An 18,758-nucleotide genomic window follows, 5' to 3' on the forward strand; every position below is an offset into this window, starting at 1 on the left:
AGCTGCTTTTAGATTTATGTTATTTTCTATACAAGGGTTATTTTCTACTGTGTTTCTGGCTTCAATAGTGGCATTGTGGAGTTGTTAAAGGTGATCAGAACAGTTGGGGATATAATCTTTTCTTGCACCTCTGGGAATTGATTCCTTAGCTGCTAGGAGGATTGCTTTGGAGAAAGCTGAGAATGACTTATTAACCTGATTTGATTTGCAGTTTATTGAAGTTGTGTATAGGTCTGTGAGCTTTGAGAATAGGTGCCAGTTGGCTTTTTTGTAGTTCCATCTGGGGATGGTGGAGTTTTCTGATATTTTGAAGGAGGTATCGATACTGATCAATATGGGTCTGTGGTCACTGGTGGCTTGCTGGTCTGCAACTTCTCTGGTGCACTTTTTGGATAAGTTGTCAGTTGCAAAGGCTAGATCTGGAGTGGTTAATGTTAGCCAGGCTCTTGAGAAAAAGGTTGGTTTATCCTCAGGTTTATTAAGCAAGATAAGTCTGTTCTCTGCTTGCCATTCTTCAATTTCTTCTCCCCTGGCATTTAGGTCTGGGTATCCCCAGCTCTGAGAGTGACTATTCATATCTCCTAAGATTAGACAGTCTTCTTGGTCAGGTATTTGTATGTGGTCAATCTCTATTTCCTTGTCTGGTGGGAAGTAGCAGTTAAATAGATTAATATTTCCATCTGGGAGAATTAGCTTAGTTCCCATTATTTCTGATTCTGAGGAGTTGGGCATAGTTATGTCTGTGGTAGGGATGTCATTTTTAATGAGGGTTAGGATTCCTCCTTTGGGTCTGATTTCTCTATCTTGTCTGATGCAGGTGTAGCCTCTAATGGAGAAACAAAGATTACTGTTCAAATGAGTTTCTTGGATGCAAGCTACATCAATTTCTTTCTCATGCAGAAATATTTTTAGAGCTTCTTTTTTCTTTTGGATGCCCTCTGCGTTCCATTGTAAGATTTTTAGACTTTTGGTCTTGGAGTGTTGGCCAGTAGTTTTTACTTTCTTGTCCCTGCTCCTGGCTCCACAGGCAGAGACAGAAGAACCACCAGCTCGCTTGTGTGGGCTCCTTCGAGGCGGAGAGCCGGGCCCCCTACCTGCGCGGCGGGATTCCACAGGCAGGACACCACATCTATTAGAATGGTTACTGAACTCCAACATAGATGAGGTTAGTGTCAATGTGTTATGCGCCAGGAGGCCCATTGACTCCGACTTCAGCCTGCTTTTCTTTCTGGGTGTGCTCCCATAGCATTTGATCATCCAAGATCATCTGCAAGGCAGCAGGTGTTTATTTTCGGAGTTTTCTCTCCTAGATGAACTGCTATCCCTAGCTAACAAGTTTCATCTACCCGGGTTTAGAGTTAGAGCACCCTAAACTCACTTTTTGCAATCATTTCCCTGGATTTCTGAGATGTTTTTAGTAAATAATCTAACCACTGGAATACTTCATCTCATCCTCCATGACTGCAAACCAGTTGGACCATGGCTGTTTATTTGCTATTCACAGCTAACCCTTATATCTAAGGGTCTTTCCCCTATCCGCAACCTGGGGACGCGCTTGGTAGAAGGTGGTAACTCCCCCAAGAGCCAACTATTGATTTGTAGAGAAATTTTATACCACCAATACATATTTTTTTTAGAGCTGCACATGTCTTGGATTTCCAAACTAAGAAAGCATATTGTTAAGTAATTTACGTGCAGACCCTAGGACCCAGGAGTAATCCAAACCTAGTTATTTTATGCACTGACCAAAACAATATGATTTTAATATTGATATGCAATGATATTCTATGCTTGGTTGTAAACAAACTACTCACTTTATCTGCCTGTCATATCCAACATTGCACATGGAAAAGTGTTTGAGATGAACCATAGTCGCTCTAAGACTGAAGGAGGCCAACTTGAATATCCAACATTGCAACATACCTATCATCAGCTTGGCCCAACTAATGATACTGCCCTGGTCATCATCAATCTTTCTGGATAGAAATAATCAAGTAATTAATTATGTGCATACAAAGATACTAATTTTCAATTAGTCATCAAAACTGTACTAATTTTCAAGTCAACATGCACCAATTAAATATTAATTATGACCAAAAAATGGACCCTAACCTTTAAAATAAATCTTTGTAACACAATCTTAAGGTTTAATTTTTTCCAAGTTATTTTGTTAGCTAAAATATTTATTATCATAAACAACTAAACACTCCTGGCATCTGACTTACAGTGAGACATTGACTAACAAAGGATTGCTATCTATTCTGATGAAAATCTGACTGAAATGAAATTATGTTTCATAGTTTAATAAAGAAACTTATTTCTGGGTAGATTTTTGTTTGGTGTTTGAGAACCAATTTATTTGTAACCATTGCAGTATCTTTACTTGGAAGACACTTTGACCAAAAGTAGATACCAGAGGATAATAACTAACTAAAACCAGTTTAGAATTAAGAATTATACACACTTCAAGTCAAAAAAGAAATATACAACCCGGATATTGGAAAAAAAAAGAAACATAATTATAAACTGTTTTAACCCTATACCACATGTATCCCAAATGCTTCAATACCTATTAATTTTTTTGACACATAAATCTTTCCTTATGAAACGCTAACAAATGGAGTTAATGCCACCTGAGGTTTTCAATTTAGAAATCTCTATCCCTACTAGTGCTAGGTGAGTTTTTATTAATATAAAAGTGGCAGACTTTGAAAAAAAAAAGGCAGCAGCTAAAAATACCAAACATGAAATGATAAAGCTGAAATACTTATAAACTTGAGCCAGTGACCAAACAGCAACTGCACAGTAAATAGAATCCTGAACATGAGCTATTCTATTTGTATTCTTGTCAGATCCAATAGAAGGAAAAAGACCATTGATAGGACTTGGTTTCGCAAGATTTGATGTTTTGCTGGTGATACAATAAGATTCAAATTAGGAACATTTGTAATCAATACATACATTTTTGAGATAAAATATATTAAATCATCAAATACTGAATTACAAAATAAATTAACAAAAAGAGTTAAAAAATGATGGGTGAACTGTTACCATGATTGTCCAGAGTTTCATACCCTGCCATCCTAAAGGAGATTTGGGGTAGGATGTAATAATAATGAAGGAATGCCCAAATGTTGTTTTTTTTTAATTGAAAATCATTTTTTATTCTGCTTGAACTATAATATATCATGGGCATTTTTTATTGTCTTGAGCTTTGCTAATACCAGCAAGTGTTCATTTTGATTTCTTTATTACAGTAGCTTTCTTGTATACACAACTTTTGATGTTTTATTAGTTTTTCCTTTCCACTTTGATGTTTGTGCTCTGGACTCTTGATCTGGTTGTTGACTGAATCAATCATGTCCCAATGTAGTCCAATTAACCTAAATTGACTGTATTAGTGATATTGATAACTACTAAATTTAATATTGTCTGTGGCATTTTACGTCTCGAGAGACGATCTTTTCCCTTTGCAACTTCTTGTGTGACTAAAGAGGCCAATCCTTGATACACAGCTGCGATCGCAGGTTGGGCATATATAATCACCAGGCGCCATTGCATTTTCATCCTTCTTTCTGCTTCTGTTGTGTATGACATCTGCAATCTGTGACCCTTCCTTTATGCTCTCTCTCCATGTGGATCTGTCCAGTGCCACCTCTTCCCAGTTGCCAGTGTCGATTTTGAAGAGCTTCATGTCACGTTTGCATACATCCGTATAACGTAAAAGTGGGCGACCAGCGGCTCTCCTGCCTTCTATTAGATCGCCATACAGGATGTCCTGTGGAAGTCGACCTACTGGCATTCTACGAACGTGGCCAAGCCAGCCAAGGCGTCTGCTGCTGATAACAGAGCGGATGTCCTGGCATCCTGCTCTATGTAGCACTTCCTCATTGGTTATCTTATCTTGCCACCTTATTTTAAAGATCCGCCTTAGGCATCGGAGGTGAAAGACATTCAGCTTTTTTTCCTGCCATGAGTAGGTTGACCATGTTTCACTTCCGTACAGCAAGGTGCTCAACACACAGGTCTGGTAGACTAGGGCTTTAGTACTGCTAGTCAGCAATATGTTGTCCCAGACTCTTTTCTGCAACCGTGACATGGTGGCCATTGCCTTGGCTATCCTGTTGTTTATGTCTTTATCCAGTAGAATGTTGTTGGATATGATGGAGCCAAGGTAACAAAAGTAATCAACAATTTCTAGTGGTTGGCCATTAATGCTTACTTGAGGTGCAGTGTTTGTGTTTTGGACAAGTATCTTAGTCTTGCTTTGACTGATGTTTAAGCCGAACTTCTGGCAAGCAGCAGATAGTTTGTCAACCATGGACTGTAGAATCAGCCACAATAGCTGCATCATCCTGCATCAACAGGAGTTCCCTGACGAGTAGCTTCCTAACCTTGGTTTTTGCCCGCAGCCTTGATACATTAGTTTTCCAGAGGATCTTGTATGGAGAAACACACCTTCGTTTATGTCACTGTACGCATAATACAGTAGACAGGAGAAGAATATGCCAAACAGAGTAGGTGCGAGCACACATCCCTGCTTGACACCACTGCAAACCTCAAAAGATGCTGATTGGGCTCCATTGAATTTGACAGTACATTTAGTTTCCTCGTGAAAACACTCAATTAACTTCAGTAGTTTGGGAGGGCAACCTATTTTCCTCAGGAGTTTGAAAAGGCCACTTCTGCTGACCATGTCAAAAGCTTTAGTCAAATCAACAAAAACAATGTAAAGGGGTCTGTCTCTCTCTCTGAATTTCTCCTGCAGTAGTCGTAGAGAAGATATCATGTCTATAGTGGATCTACCGCTCCTGAATCCACACTGAGACTCTGGGTGGACTCTAGAAGCTATCACCTGCAGCCTGGATAGTGCCACTCTAGCAAAGATTTTGCCCACTATACTGAGGAGAAAGATACCCCTATAGTTGTTGCAGTCACTCCGATCCCCTTTGTTCTTGTATATTGTGACTATAGTTGCGTCACGCATGTCCTGTGGGACATGACCTGTTTCCCAACAGCGGCAGATTTAATATTAGAGGAATACAAAAGTACCAGACATAACGTATTGGCTATGGGTTAGTAGCACTTTTTCATAGCAAAATTTTAGGGGCACAGACAGAAAGACAAGTTAAAAAGTGATTTAGCTAAGAAAAAAAAGTCAAGTTTATAACATATGTATATTTTAAAAAATGCTATTTTCTCATTGGGCTAGAGCAAACTTTTATTACTAGATTACAGTGATGTTTTGTTAGTGAGTTATGGAGATGTTTTTTTTTAATAATTAACGCAACGTTATTGTATGGAGGTTTTGTAAATAAAGAACTTACAGAGCATATAAAAACCATTAAGTTTTATGTTCAGCATATGAGGTTCTTTTTCTTTTGTTACTAAATCTCCAATTCATGCATCTGGACATTGTGTCTTCATTTTGTTCCTTTGTTTACTATAAACAAATGTCAATGAATGACTGGTTCAACAATCTGTAGAAAAGAATAAGTCTAATGAAAGGAAATGGCATTTCAATATTCAAGATCATGTCTTAAAACCCTGAAATGTGACTATTAGTTAAAGTAAATACAAATGATATCCATCTTATTCATGGTTGTGTAAACAATGAAATATTAGAATATTAGAAAAAAGAGCTGCATTTATCTTTTTCTCTATTTTTTTTAATGAATTTTCTAAACACATGAATGTTGGTAAGGTTCACAGTTTAATCCCCTACAGTTAAAACAAGATAATTAATTCTAAAACTTATTAAAAAACATTTTATCAAAAACAAAATTTCTAAGGAAAAAAAAGTAAATGTTTCCAAATTAAATAATTGATATCTCCATCTCAGTGGTGCTTAAAGTCACAATGTCAAATTTTTTGATGGTATACAAACATAAGAATTCATTATTTTTACAAACTTCACATGTTGCAACTTAAACATCCAGACAACAAAAGAAAATGAAATATATGATATACGCTATCAAGTGTAATAAAGTCCACTGTTCATCTTGACCGAGTTATTTAGTGTTTTTATATAAAAGCTGAACCCAGGGACAATTAAACTTGATGAGAAACCAATGTAGTTTCTAAAGAACTAGATTTAATAGAAAGCTGTAACATATATTTGTGAGCTCATTTTTCCTAAACTAAATGTTGTGCTCAGAGGACAAAGATTTTCATCTGTTAATGATGTCATCATCATGTTTGTAAATAATATTTTTTTAAGCAGAAAGATGATTAATTTTACACTATAAAGTTAACAGTATTCATAAAATTGAACACAAACAAAATAATTATTAATGAATGAAAGTATTTGTTTAAATCATGTATGCTTTAACACGATTGGGACTCAATGCTGTTAATACTTGTTATATTTGAGTTACATTCCTTTGTAATTGTTAGTTATGTGTCCTTTGTTGCGCACAAGCAGTATGATGTATGAATTAAATGTCTATGTCCCCACCCTTTGTGACAACTGTCAGAATATTTAATCCAATAACTATTTATTGAGTTGAAATATGAGAAAATGAGAATTTCAAAGTGTAAGTAATGCATAGTAAAGAGAAAGTAAAGTTCCTCTTTCAGACCATAGGCATAGGCATAGGGTAGATGATGTTAAGATCATCTGTTTCTTTGGCCAATGGTTAACAAGCAGGGTGTCATGTGGCCAGCACAACAACAAACCGCCTTTACTTTCCCCAACTAAAGTCAGATGCCCATTAGAGTAGGGGCACCCTAAAAATCATGAAGCTCAAAATACCAGTTTTAACAGAGATTCAAACCCAGGACCTCAGGTTTGGAAGCCATGCGCTTAACCACTCAGTCACCACACCCCCCTAAGTAATGCATATTGACATGAAATAATTTAAAGTTGAACAATTATCTCAAGTGTTTGATTACAAAATTAGACAAAAATTAAAGTCTGCTTTTCAAACTATTCAAAACAAATACAGTCTGGTAGGTGGGGAACAGAAAGTGGTAGCTACTTCATTTTACCACTATTTGTAGATCTACACACTATAATCTATGTATCTTATCTTTTGGTAAGAATCTCAACTGCATTTTTAATTGCACATCAAAATTAATCAAATTATGTCTGTAGACATCTAGAGCATTTTTCACCACCTACCACGGTAATTTATTAGCCCCATCACGAACCATGCAAGGATAAATATCTACATCATGCATGGCAGCATGTGTCATGATGATAGATCTATGATTGTAGGTCTACTATCAAATTTAACGAGTAACAACATGATCTGCTATGGCTATATTTAGGCTATATTTTAGATCAATTGAGATTTGAGATGCCAAAACATGGTAATGACCTGGTTTATTATTGATTATTGTGTTATCTTGAACTTCGCCGAGTGCAAAAGAAACGAAGCTGCATCGCATCAGTCGAGAGAAAGAAGAAGAAAGCTAACGTAGGACAGATGCATATGTGGTGGGTTTGGCACAGAAGACAACTAAATTCTAATGATGAAAGGAACTCGTAGGACGATTCCTAACTGTTTATTGTACATTTAAGATCTGCCAAAGGCAAACATAAAACATAATAACAATAATGAGCATTAACTAAAAATAATTAATAAGCAGTAAATGGTTAGACCAAGTTGTAGACACAACATCAAAGTCTAAATACTAAATCTTAACAAAAAACGAAAAGAAAATCATATAGTGTAAACCAACCATCTCGTCTTATACAAACACAAGAGAGATATGGAACACCCGAAACATTACAAAAAATAAAAGACATAAACAATTAAATAGAACAACTGGTTCATAAAAGCCAGTATCTACACACTGGTTGTAGAATTAGATTAACAAGATGGACATTTAACTCTTTGACTGCTGTGTTTTTTTTTCATAAAAATGCTACTTTTTTAAAAAAAATAAGAAAATGTTCCAAACATGGCTAAAACAAAAATTTATTGTTTAAGTACCAATAATGCTATAGTAACATATTTGGTATCAAAGTAAAGGTAAATGAATGGAGAATGGAATGTGAAAATGTAAACATCTTTCTATTTAAATATAAGATACAAATTATAATCTAAATAATATGACACTCAGAAAAAAAAATGGATGCCAACTTTAGAACTTTTGAGACCTAAATTTAGATTTTGTTCTTTGTATTACTGTTGAAACAGCATATTTAGACTATTTACAGCATTTTCAAAAAGAAATCTGATAAAACAGTCAATAAAAGATGATGAATCATTGATTATATTATTATTTTTACCTGTTTTTTTTAGTCTGAAAAAAAAAGTGAAAATTATTGCGCTTTTCATTACTACCAATAACAATAGATACCAGTACTAAATCTATCAACCAAATGCACTCAAATATTATGTACATTTGAATCAATGGGATATAGATCTAGATTTGTCTTCTTTTTATTTGCCTAGAACATCTTTTATTCTAATACTAGACCAGTGCAAGACATAGGCTAGCGAGAGATCAAAGCCTAAATCTCTAACTAGATGAAGGACAATAAATATCCTAATTCATTTTACCTAAGATATAGACATCTAATAGATCATTATTACTGTTCCTTTGTGATAAATTATGGATTTAGAATAGTTTTATACTTTACTTTTATTTAGTAGTAAACCTTTTGGAGTGCAACTTGAACCAGTATTGTGATGGTGATGATTTTTACCAAAAAGCAATACTAAAAAAAATTGCTAGAAAATATACCAAGAAAAGGCCTAGCATGGTGGATGAATATTGGATTTAGATCTGCCATTTCTGTTGTTTTCATTTATCTTAGGCTTAGTTCTATAGGAATCTACAAAGGTGTAAAGATAAAAGCATAGATCTAGTCAACCTTGATCTACATTCAGGACCTAGCCCTACAGTCTAAGGCTAAGGCCTAAGCAAGGCAATACTAGATCTAAGTCTAAATGCTAATAATGTCCAAGTCTGCTTCATCCTATGCTAAATCTTGATCAAGATCTTCATTATTACAATTCATAGAAGTATAAATAAAACAATAAAGCTTCTTCAGTAGTAAACATTGTGGGTGTGTCTTGGACAAGCATAGCCATGATGTTGTAGATTTTTACAGATAAAGAATACTAAAAAAAAAAAAAAAAGAAAATGGGGAAAAAATGCCCACAGTGGATGATTATTTGATGTAGATCTACCATTTCCTTTCTTTTTATTTACCATAAGCTTAGATTGGCTTAGATCTAGAGATATATCTAGGTCTAGATTGACTAGATCTAGAGTCCAAGTCCAAGTCTATAGATAAAAGTATCATAAAAGCTTAGATCTAGTCAATCTCGATCTACAGACTACACCTGACCTACTGACAATAATAGATTTAGATCTAGATAAAATACTAATAATATAGATATAAAAATATAAATACGCTAAATTTAGACCTACCTGGATCTAATCTATATATCTAGATACTAGATCATATTCTTCATTATTACTAACTATTTATTTGTGATAAATTTTAGAATAATTATAAAGTTTCTTCAGTAGTTTCGGTATGATCATGTTTTGGCTGGCGGATTTGCATACGGCCGCCATGTTTGAATGATGATAGCAACAGCTCCTAGGCAGCCAATTGTTGCCAGATGGATTTTGTTGGTTAAAATAAATATAATGAGTTATAATATGCTGCCAACTATTACATAAATAAAATCTTAATATATTAAGATAGAGTTAGGGAATGTAGACCTATTTAAATAGGAAATAGATGTACATTTCACTAGTGTGAATCTATATTATTTCTCAATATACTATTATATTTTATTTTTTGTGTGTGTTGGTGTAGATTGAGTTTGTTAAGGATTCATGTTTTTGTGTTCTATTGAATGTGACAAATTTTATTAAAATATTAAAAATCTGTTCTAGTGTTGTTGTTTTTCTTTTATATATATATATGTGTGTGTGTGTGTGCGTGCGTGCTTGCGCGTGTGTTTTATATGAAATTATTGAGAGTTAAAAAATACTTAGCTTACCAGGTATCTTATTAATGGCAAAACAATTAATGAGACATATTAATTCCACCACCCCCTACTTTCTCATTCCAGACAGGTGACTAAACTAAGGTAGATTTACCAGTACCAGCATTTTAGTACATTTTAGTTTTGAAAACGATTTTAAGGCGGTAGAGGAGACAAGTGCACGCTGACACAGTACCGCTAAAGCTTAAAATCCATCAATGTGCACATTACTTAGCTAGTCTTTGGTTTGGGTTGGACATAGTTGGCGCATAAGCAAACATTAGAGTTGCATTAGAGAATAATCCATTTGGATTATTGGCTTGACCACATAACAGACGTTGAACTCCTTGAGTTGTTACAGATAAACAGCAACAATTGCGTGGGAGGGTCAACACAAACGTTACAAAGACACCCTTAAGAGTTCTCTCAAGGAGTGTGAGGGAAACGCTATAGCTCAAGGTACTTTCTTATTGCCTGAGGCCGTGAGTGTCGTGTTTCATGATATAACGCAATGAGATTGGTAATCAACAAAGTACGTAGATCTAAGATTTAAAAAAAAGGAAGGTGAGAAAAGAAGCAGGCAACCCATGCCATCTATGTGTTCGGCTTTTTAACAGAAAAAATGGACTTTAAAGCCATCTTCAAAGTCATAGAAAATGGGAAATAATCTCATCTTCAGCTACGAAGGAGGAGCTATATATTTAAGCTAGCTAATCTGCTCATTAACTGATTAGCTACAGGTTACGTTAATGTGCAAAATCGACATTTTCCCTCTAGATATAGGCCTAATGTTCATATTAACAGTTTAGGTACCGTTAAGGTTAGGGTTAGGATAGAGTTTGGTTTATCTAGGTATGCAAGCTCCTGCAAATAACTATAAAATAATAATTAAATTTATTAAGCGCTGTTAACAAAGCACTATAAACTTTGCAGAGCTGATTATTTTGTGTGTCAAAAGAGTTGAGTCAAAGATAATTACAACATAACGTAGCACCTGGACAAGTGGATCCTGGTAGTTGGTGATAAATACGAAATTAGTCGTATTCTAATTCTGTTCTAAAGTTGCTGCTCGGCGGTCTGGAAGTTCAACAAGAAAACAGCGCCCACTTTTACAGCGCCAAATACCCATATTGTTCATATCTCACTTACCATCAAAGACATACCTCACTTACTAGACGTCCCATATTTGACCACTGGAGCAATACACCACAGGTGCGTTATATAAGTCACACTCAGACAATACGCCACACACGCACACCAATTACCATTCACAAGAGGGTAGGGGAGTCATATATGGAAAATGAAAGAATGTCAAGAAGAGATAGGGAAGAGAAAGTGGCGAAAGAAAACTAAGTCTTACTGGGGGGGGGGGGGGGGCAGAAGTTAGCAAGACACCAGGATGACATAACATCCAGACGATGGCGTATTCGGCTAGCGGGCAGTGTTTCTCAAACTTTTTTGTCTGGCGGCACAGTAAAAAAACTACAAAAATTTCGCGGCACACCACAAAGAGCAACAGATGTTTTATAATAAAAAGAAAAAAAAAAGATTTTACCTGTTTTTAAGTATTAAATTTAATGTGTAGGGTGTGCCTGTTTTTGAGAGCAAATGCGTTCTAATCAAGTCTCCAGAGTCGACAAACAAACTCGCATTTCATCGTCTATTGTAAGAAGCCTCTCTCTTTTCCTAGACTTGATTTCAGTCAGTGCTGAAAATTCAAACTCACAAAACCATAAAGATGCAAATGGAAGAATTATTTTGATTGTTTTTAAACTGATTGCAGGATATAACTTGTTGATTGAAATCCAAAACATGTCCTGGCTGTTTTCCCCAAAAATTTGACTTTAGAACTGCATCATTTTTTAAATCAATGAGTTGCTCTTCTTCTTCATTTTGTAAGATTTGTAGCTTCATTGTTTCCAAATGGAGAGCTGACCCATCCATACTCATTACTTCCAACTGTTGGAAAGTAATGCTGCAATGCTGACTGCAGATGTGTCAAAGTGTCCAGAATTTCGGGGCTCATTTCTTTATTTGAAGCACATTCATTGTAAGTAGGAAAGCAGTCCTTTCGAGATCTTACTTTGCATCAACGACAATTTTTCACCAAATGACTTCAGTTTTGAGATGCAGTGATGATGGTTTCCGATGGTCCTTTAAGACTTAAATTCAATGAATTTATTTTGTCAAATATATCAAAGAGAAATGTCACCTTAACCCACCAGATCTCGTCATGAAAAGAAAATCCAAAGTCTTTTTTTTTTCAGCCTCCAAGAATGAAATCAGCTCAGCCTTGAGTTGGACGACATGCTTTAACACATTTCCCCTGGAGAGTCAACGAACGTTGGTGTGATACATGAGACATTTGTAGTCTGAATCCATTGCTTCACAAAGCTCTGAGAAAAGTCGGGATGCAAGCGGTCGAGATTTGATGAAGTTTACAACTTGAATAAGTCTGCGCGAGATAGTATCATTGGACAAAGGAAATTTCTTAACTTTTTCGGCAGTATCGGGTCCAAGGATAGTTTCAGCAACTATTGCTAAAGCTGGTGCAATGACAGATGCAGCCTCTTGCGTTTCGCTAATAACTGAGCAACCTTATGACTTGCAATCAATCCCTTTTCTGTCAGCGTTAGGTAATTCATAAGTTTCTTAGCTTGTTTATTTTGTTGAGCCCTGATGTTTTCGAAGTATTCCTTCGGTTGCGCTTTTACAGCTGGATGTTTTGTTTCCAAGTGTCTCTTCAATTTGCTTGGAACAAGCGGCTCATTCGACAGAGTTGCATTGCAGATCAGGCAGAATAGCAATGGAGCATCTTCAGGTCCAGAAGATATAAAACTATATCCGATGTAATCTTCTTCGTACCTTCGTTTGGTTCCTTGCTTTTCATTTAATGCTTTCGCAGTTTCATTTTTGCTAACGTATTTCTCCATGGGTAACTTTTTTTTGTTTTGTTATTATTAGCTTACACCTAAACAATTTACACGAAACACATCGCTTATTATTATCGTTACCAATTCAAGAACTGCTTTGCGTCTGCTAAGGCGGCCTACATTTGAGTCATTATAATTATGTATAGTGGAAAATTTCATAACCTAAAGAGCTAACACCCCTTTCCGTCAATATGGAGCGACCCACTACTATTACTGGTCGTTGCAAGTGGGGATGTCATCGCAACGTAAAATAAAAATTTAATAGTAGGCAGACCTGCGTAACGCTGCACGTGTGGCGTTCTGAAAACTCCCGCGGCACACCTGCAAATCTTCGGCGGCACACTAGTGCCGCGGCACACAGTTTGAGAAACACTGCCGCTAGCGGCTCATGGGTGTCCCTTTTTGCTTTAACAGTGATAAGGGGAGGGAAGCTAAACGACCTCTGTGACCCGAGGCTGAGTCTGCCTTGGTCCTATGAATGGAAAACGGTGTGTGTGTATGTACAGTAGATGGACTGGGTGACAAACTCAGCTCTGCTATTAACATATGGTTTTATACTTCCTGACTCACAATCGACTGGTGTCTGGAAATATTTAAGCTCCCAGTAATTTAAGTACCCGGGACCGGGAAATCGGGCACTTTTTGACAAGGCAGAAAATTAGGCACTCTTCAATAGAGACTTAATTTAGAAGATAATTGATTTTTTTTAGCGCATGTTTTATTCCGAAAATACCAACAATAACTAATTTTCAACAGAATGTTCATGAATCAAAAGAAAAGCTGACAAACGGAAAAAAAAAGTACAATCACAAGAATGCGGGGGAAAATTACATTATATAATTTAGGCCTGCACATCAAAGGATTCTGTGGAGGGGAGGTAGAGATGATTCCCCGCTTAATGCTTCACATCCACCACCAACCCTTTAGATTGATTGTTAATATTATTTCTTTAAATATATATTATGTCGCTACCTCTCTCTAATGTAAAATTCAGCCACTCAGCCAAGTCAGTAGTAAATGCAAAGTCAAGTTTGAGGGTAGAGTATTGAATTTTACCATTTCAGCCCCCCACCACCCCTAAACGATAGAGCAAAAGATTCCGATGATAGATACAGAGTCGGATCGGGTATGATGACGATAAATATAATCGCCTTATCCCCAACTACCTTACCTTTAAGATGTGCTTGTGGAAGGGAAGGCAGAACAGAATGATAAATTTGTCAAATTCAGATAAATCTAACAAAAAAATTACTAACCCTAACCCTAACCCTGAAGACATTAAACGTCGTATAAATCTAGCGCGTCAGACATTTACTGATTTACACACCAACCTGACTGTAAATCTCCTCACATCTCAAACAATACTAAACTAAGAATCTTTAACTCTATTGTCAAGGCTGTCCTATTGAATGGTTCGGAAACATGGAGAACAACTGAATCGAAGCGACAACAAAAATAGTACAGACCTTCATCAACAGATGCCTGAGAAATATCCTTAAAATACACTGGTACGACAAAGTAGAAAACACCAAACTGTGGGAGATGAGTGGGCAGAAAAATATAGAGGTGTAGATCTTAGAGAGGAAGTGGAGATGGATTGGTCACAAGAGAAAATGCCGATAGAGATCTAAAGACTGTTTTTGACAGTAGAAGTTCCCTGTAAGCAAGCACTGATAGTTACTTTCATTGGCCTACAACGACAGGATTGCGCAATGCATCTGGCCCTATTCGGCACCTTCGACACGCCCTATTACAGTAAGACCTGGACTTCATCATTCTCTGGTCAATCTGTTGTTTCCCGATCAAAGGATCCAGCTATACACACCCACCCCTCCCCTACCAGCCTTATGCCGCAGTTTCACCCCTCCCTGCCCGCTCCCGCATTTTCACCCCACCCCCTGACCACCCTCCCAGTCCGCTCCCGCTGTTTAACCCCACCCCTGACCCCTCCCAGCCCGCTCCCAAAGTTTCAACAATTTCTTGAGCCAGTCAGTCAGTTTCAGTGACCTTGGTTACCTAGCCACATTCCTTGACTCTTGAGGCTAGATTAGAGAAGACAGTCATTTTACCTGGGATATTTCTATTAAATGAATAAATATTTATATATGAAATTCTTTTCTATAAGGACATCAGTTGTTTATTGCATGTATCCTCAAGCACATTCTAGATACAATGCAACAAGTCTCATAACACACAACATTACACTAGACTAGTCCACTAGATTTAGGCTTAGATCTATTTAAATTCAACATTCATTTCAGCTTTATTGAAAAATGTTACAAGCTGTCAGCACCTTAAATCTTCATCAAATCATTTAAAATATAACTTCATAGATCTATACAATAATCCCATCATATATAGGGCAATATAGGCCTAAATCTATTTAAATTCAATTTCTATGGAAAAAAAAATAGGTACCTAAATTTACGCTTTATTAATGTCATTCCAATTTTAAATAATAATATTTTACTCCCCCCCCCCCTTATTCCTTTTTTTAAAGTACTACTTCTACTGCAATAGTAAATATTCCTATTATTTCTATTTGTTTTATTTTCTCTCTCTTGCAATCCGCTATAAGCTGGCGATATTTATATAGGTCTGTGAGTCGGCTCTACAGCGCTATTAATTCTATTATTTCTATATGTTTTTATTTCCTCTCTCTTCGAGTATGGTTTCAGCTGGCGATATTAAAAATCAACTAGGTTATCTCCCCCTGGAAATAAATTTTTTAGCATTGATTCAGCGCTGAGGCATCGCAAAAATCTGGCCAGTGGTTGCCAGGTGCTGCCTAGAGACGTAAATACGCCAGCTAAAAGCGGAAATTACCAAAAAAGTAATAAATAAATGTCTAAATAAAGCCGAAAGCTTCTCATTTCTATGTAAACAAAGGATGAAGAACTCTTTTATAAAGTAAAAATAGTTCCACTGTTGTTAGTTAAAAATTTTAATTAAAAAATGCAACGAAACAAAGGTAGGGTAAGAACGTCTATTATGGGATAGACGTTCCGCACTCATTGAGTTAACATTCTATATGGGATCTAATTCGTATGGTATACTTAAGTCTAAAGGTACCCTAACCCCTAACAAATGGAAACATTTACATGCTGGTTTTCTAAAAATAACGATAGTCCAACAACATGGACGAAATCCGGGGGCCGGGGGTAGCGATATTCTATGTTACAAAACATAGTATGTAGACTACTAAATAAAATTACAATATAACATAAAAAAGTAAAATGTAATTACCTGCAGCCATACATAAACACATGGTGTAGAACCAGACACAAACAGGGAGTGGAGACGACGTAGGTCCAGTAACATACGGGAGATGCCGGTCGAATCAACAGTGACCATGTTGGTCTGCCTTGTCATGCGCGGACACAAGGTGCCATTTAGGGGGAAGGGTCACGTGGATATCGGGGTGGCCGGTGTTTCCTGATAAGATATCCACTCCACTACACATATATAGATCTATACATGCACGAACTGTGTCAAACTCTGCCACTCCAGAATATAAGGCTTAATCAGTCACACAAAATTCTGCCCCATCTCAAAACGAAATCAAAGCCAGTGACTCACCTGTCCTCCCGACTCATTCAAGAGTCATTGTCTTCCGAGACATGAGGAGCCATATTTAGATTCTAGATCTAGAATCTAATTATAACTTAAAATGCACGTGATTTGTTGGAGACACGGGGAAAAAAGTTTGACCTAGATCTACTTTTAGTGAAAGCAAACGTGTACCTAGATCTAAAACTAGATCTAGATACTTAATATAGAGCGGCTCATTTTGCTGTTTCAATCAATTAATTTTGTGTGTGTAGGCCTATAAATTAGCGTGCTTCTAAAAAAAAATAAAAAATTAGCGTGCTTCGTATTTTGGATACTTCAAAAATATTGGATTTTTGTTGATATAGATCTAGATCTAGCCGATTCTAGCCATTATATTTTATACTTTATATGCCTACCTTAATAACATGGATTTTTTGGAACAGTTTGGAATTTGGATTATTTAATACGCAAAGGTAAGGCACTTTTTTAAAAAGAAGAAAATAGATTACCCGACAATATGATACATGATAATCTGATGATGATACTGATAGTACTTTAATTTAGTAACATAATAAATGATAGATGAATAGATCTAAGATTCTAAGAGATGTACCATTAGTTTAGTATTACTAGTATTAGTAATATGAGTATGGCAGTGAATGTCAGTGTACACTGACTACGTTGATATGTTCCCATTCCATGTTATCATGATCAGAATACCCCTTCTTTTCTGTGTTTTTTAAAATTATAATAAACGTACCTCATTTTAACGAACAATCTAACACTTTTTTTTTTAAAGCCCGTCAGCCTCTCTTAGATTGAAAGTGCATGACCCTCTCTCTCTCTGTTTTGCTCAATGGAACAATTTTTTTTTTACCTGCGCATTGTAATTTCTCCCACTCATTAAACTTTTGACTTGATTTGGAAAGATCAGTTTCATATATAATGGGCCTCCGACACATACACGCTCTCATATTTTGGGCCTGTTAATTTTAGTAGCACTTATTTAGGCCTACTTATCTGCTGCTCACCCCCACCACCAACAAAATGTTGGTTCTTCGTACACATTCCCTTTCCCATTTCTTTATTTCACTTGATATTTTGTTTTCTAAATAAAATGTTTGTTAGTAAAATGTTTTACATGTTTCGGATGTTCCTTCAGAGTTGAAGATAGTTTACTTCCTAGTCCAAACCTCCCTCAGGACGACGGAGATTGGGAGCGGATTTGAACCCTCGACCATCGATAAATCCGAACGACAGTCCAGCGCGCAAACCGCACGACCAGGCAGCCATTCAAAAAGCAATATCAATTCGGTTTTATTCATTGTAATCGTTTATTTGACCCCATTTGAATGTAGCGAAATGACAATAGATCTAGATTATTACTCAGCTCTGGCTGCCTAAACATCGTTTCCATCCTTACGCAGTGTAACGCAGGATGGTTGGGAATGGAGACAGGCTGGGCTTGAACCGTGACCTCCGTGCCGCTTGAACCCGGAACCAATAAAACCAACAAAAATCTATTCTTTATCCGATAACGTTTATTACTCACAGAGTCGCCTCTTCTGTCTAGAGCAGGCATGTCAAACTCGGCGTTCGGAGGCCGCATACCACTTTGCGTGCGGCCCGCTTAGCCACCTAAAAATTATCGAAATAATGTTAAACTGTTACGCTGGAAAATAAGAGATGACAAGCTACTTGAATTGAAAAATAGTATTTGTTAAACTGAACAACGAGAGTGAGTTGCAGTGAAAGCAATTTAAGCTACGATTTGTCAAATTTAATTGCAAGCCATAGTACAACATTTAGTGAATGTGATTGTATGAAGGAGTGTCGTTAAAGCCGAAGTAATTTGTCCAGAAAAGGTGAAAGCATTCACAGAAATAGCGTTAACTAGGAACACTGTGGCAGATAGAATAAATGACATGTCAGTCAGATTGCGTGAACAATTAAAGATTTTGAATTATTTTTATTGGCTCTCCATGAGTCAACTGATGTAACGGGTGTAGCACAGTTGGTTATATTCATAAGGCCTGTGACAGCGTAAGACGCAATCATCTTCTTTTTTGAAGTAACGTCTGTATTATATAAGATAAGACAGGAATTTTGAGATACATGAGGTGCTACTTTAGCTCTGTTCTATGCATAACACCACAACAAGCGCGGATGTTTTGAGAAATAACAGGGATTGATATGACAGTACAATTTACTTGCTAGCTAGTCTAACAACGAATGGGGCACCAAACATGAAATGAAATGGTTTCGATGCAAAGTTACTTGCAAAAAAAAAAAAAAAGAGAGACTGGTGCTAAGT

At 36.5% G+C, this 18,758-nt stretch overlaps 1 long non-coding RNA gene across 1 annotated transcript; it reads right to left on the minus strand.

Annotated features, from left to right (window-relative positions):
- Positions 1-1,812: 1,812 nt before the first annotated feature.
- LOC129925704 (uncharacterized) lies at positions 1,813-16,499 on the minus strand. Its single transcript, XR_008777426.1, has 4 exons — positions 16,139-16,499; positions 5,328-5,480; positions 2,768-2,911; positions 1,813-1,976 (listed from the first exon to the last, which is right to left on the minus strand). It is a non-coding gene; the product is annotated as an uncharacterized LOC129925704 (long non-coding RNA).
- Positions 16,500-18,758: the final 2,259 nt, after the last annotated feature.

Source organism: Biomphalaria glabrata, chromosome 4, assembly GCF_947242115.1.
Source record: "Biomphalaria glabrata chromosome 4, xgBioGlab47.1, whole genome shotgun sequence".
NCBI classification, from domain to species: domain Eukaryota; kingdom Metazoa; phylum Mollusca; class Gastropoda; family Planorbidae; genus Biomphalaria; species Biomphalaria glabrata.